This window comes from Eutrema salsugineum, unplaced genomic scaffold (genome assembly GCF_000478725.1).
Source record: "Eutrema salsugineum unplaced genomic scaffold, Eutsalg1_0 scaffold_7, whole genome shotgun sequence".
Taxonomy (NCBI): domain Eukaryota; kingdom Viridiplantae; phylum Streptophyta; class Magnoliopsida; order Brassicales; family Brassicaceae; genus Eutrema; species Eutrema salsugineum.
Window position 1 is genome coordinate 8,403,613 of NW_006256486.1, and position 3,387 is coordinate 8,406,999.

At 41.3% G+C, this 3,387-nt stretch overlaps 1 non-coding gene across 1 annotated transcript; it reads left to right on the forward strand.

Annotated features, from left to right (window-relative positions):
- The first annotated feature begins 1,991 nt into the window (after positions 1-1,991).
- LOC112083318 lies at positions 1,992-2,098 on the forward strand. Its single transcript, XR_002897606.1, has one exon. It is a non-coding gene; the product is annotated as a small nucleolar RNA R71 (small nucleolar RNA).
- The last annotated feature ends 1,289 nt before the right edge of the window (positions 2,099-3,387 follow it).

Sequence of the window (3,387 nt, forward strand, 5' to 3'; positions counted from 1 at the left end):
TATTAAAACCAATGATGATGTGGAACTCAGCCATGTCTGAGTAGATCCCGAGTTGGGCTTAGTGTTCCCGAAAGGGGCTCTCATAATCGATTAAGACATCTAGGTTTATAGATCTGGGATTTCGACCTGTTCTCTGTTTATTCTTGTTATTATTGCATGTATGCTTGATTGATCACCTAGTATCTGATCTAGATAGTTAGTGTTGCGAAAGTTTTTATTAAGTATCAGCCCTAGAATGAAACAGGCGATTTTTCCGTAGGAGTGGAAACCTACCTGCGGCGAGATCGTGAGTATTGACGAGTCTTGTGCAGCTCTTGTGTTCTCTCCCTTCCAGGGCCAGAGTGGAAACCTACTGGTCAGAGTTCCGAGAAACAGTTGGTTATGATCACGACAGTGACGTAGTCATACAGCCGTACTCTAGCTCTAGAACCCATATATTGTTATCTGTCAATCCCAATCTATCTACCTTAATGTTAAAACCGATTATGATCCCTTAGAGTTCCCAAAAGCTCAGCGTTTTTAGCCATAGTTTACAACTCCATCGATTTTTATTGCTTTCTTAGACCTGCATTTCAATTTCCTTAGTTCGTTATTTACTTGCTTTATTTACCTTTCATGCGATATTTTACTTGCCTTATTAGCCTTTCATTCGATATTTGCTTATTTTAATTGCATTTCATTCGATTTTCTTACTTGCTTTTTAGGATAGATTTATTTGCTTTCTTTTGCTTTAGTTTAATTCGAGGAAAACAACCAACCTTTAAAACCAATTTAGTCTAGACATAAAGTTAAAAACCGTAGAAGAATACCAGGCACACAAATCTCTGGGGATTTGATCCCTAAATACTACAACTGATTAGCTGTGCACTTGCGGCTTTCATTTGTTTTGTTAAGGGTAAAACTTGTTCCCTCACGCAGTTGACACGACATCAGACATATATCTTTTCTGGTTCAGGTTCCTTTCTCACCTCTTTACCCTTTTCTTTCCTTTGTCTTTCAGCAACTTGATAATCTTTTAAGGTTCCCTCCCCCTCACTTTGATCATTGTTCTCAATGATCACATTGTTGCGCTCAATACCAAGTAGCTCTTTGCCACTCCTTAGTGTAATGGCTTTAGCATATTCCTTGGGATTGGTTCAGACTTACCAGGTAGTTGTCCTTCGTTTCTTGAGCTAGATGCCTGATTCTGCTTCAATTCCTTTATGTCCTGCTGCATTGATGCATACTGGCTTGCAAACACTTGTTAACCCTGAAGCAGCTGTTGCAGAATCCCAACCATATCTGACCCCATCTGTGGCTGCTGGTGAACAGGTGCTGATTGGAACTGATGTTGAGCCGGCGCTTGCTGTTGGAACTGTGGTGGACCAAACCCTGGTGGTGCCTTTGGCTGCTGCTGTGAACTGAAACCAGAACCCTGAAATGGTTGCTGTTGCTGATTGTAACCCTGATTCTGAGCAAACTGATTCTTTGGTTGAAAAGACCCTTGAAAGTTGTTCTTGGGAACTAAATTTTGTGGAGCTTGAGAGTTAGGGTAGACTTGGTCTTGTGGATTTGCTACATTGGGATTCCTTTAAGAGTGGTTTTGATTGACATTGCCATACTGATATCTGTGGAACCTCTGATTCCCAATATAGTTAAGCTCCTCCTGAGTAAGACCCTCTTCACTGATGTTCTCAAAGCATTGAGAAGGTTCCCCATACTCTCCTACAAAGTGCATTGGCTTTTGAGTGGCCAATAACACCTTGTCCAGCTTGCTTTCAAGTGTTTTAAAGTCCTTCTCATACCTTTGATCCATGCTTGAACTCTCACTCCTATTGGCTCTATCAAAGTCTTCTCCATATGTATCATTGCTCATTGCTAAGTTCTCAACCAGCTCTAAAGCAGCATGAATCTCTTTACCCAGTAAGTTACCATTGGAGGCAGTATGCAGCTGGTTTCTAATCTTGGGAAAAGCTCCTCTATAAAGTGTGCTGAGAAGTGAAGCCTCACTAAACCCATGGTGTGGGCATTGGTTGGTGTAGCTCCTGAATCTCTCATATGCTTCACCAAAACTCTCATTGCTGTGTTGAGTGAAGCTAGAGATTTGGTTTCTCAATTTAGCTGTTGTTGAGGTGGAGAAGAACTTGGATAGAATTCCCTGCTTGCATTGCTCCCAGGTTTGAATGGAGCCTCTTGGGAGGTTCTTCTCCCATTGGTGAGCTTTGTCACCAAGACTGAAGGGGAATAATCTGAGCTTGAAGCTATCCTCAGATACTCCATTTATCTTTTTCAAGTCACAAACCTTATCAAATTGATCCAAGTGTTCCAAGGGATCTTCCATTGCTAATCCATGGAACTTGGAGTTTTGGACCATATTCAATAAGGATGCCTTCACTTCAAAGTTGTTGTTTTGCACAGGTGGTGCTTGAATTCCAGCTCCATATTGATGAGCATTGGCCATGTCATTCTCTCCAACATAGACCTGTGGCTGTTCATATCTTCTTTGTTGGTGTTGGAAGGGTTGTCGGTGGTGAGCCTGTTATCTTTGCTATACATTGGCCTGGTGCCTTTGCTTATGAGCTGGAGCTCGTCCCTGGTGGACATAAGCTTGCTGTTGATGCTCTTGTTCCTGCTGAGCATTACCCTGATGGAACACTTGACCAGCTCCATTACCAGCTGCATTACCAGCTCCATTACCCTGCTGCACCTGAGCCTGTTGCTCCTGAGCCGGTTGCTCAATGTCAACTACATGTTGTCTTTGATTTTCCATATCAGCCTGATCAATCTGTCTTCCACGCCTATCCATTCTTCTCCTTGGGACCAAAAGATTAATGTTGTCATTTAAGGGGAAAGGTGGACTACAGCTTCTTGATCTGGACCTGGTGCTCATGCACCTGAAACTCACAACCAGAACTTGAAAGAAGTTAGAAAACAGAAAAGAAAATGCTTGATCTCAAGAAATGACACAATCTTAATGCTATCACACTTTGGCAACGGCGCCAATTGATAACTTAGAGTTTTCAAGGCTCTAAATGAGGGGTTATCAATCGCTTTTGTCACTTTGCAGTACAAAGGGCATCAATCCATCATCTGTAGACACTAAGATGCAGGATCAGTTCTTAATTCAAGCCAAATGAGTGAGGTTTTGATCATTAATGACAACTAAGAACTTAAAACAAGAATTAAAGCTAATGATCAACTCAAACAAGCAGGTAAGTAAGCTAAATGAGATGAAAATGTATGTTTGATGATGAGAAAGGTCTTAGACATGATAGTGGATTAGGGTGCCTTTAGTTCTCAACTAGTGAGCTAATGAATCATGTTATCAAGCAAACCATTCAACTTAAACATCATTAATTAAGCTAATCCTCTTATGAAGATATTCACTTCTATGCTAAAACAGTTTCC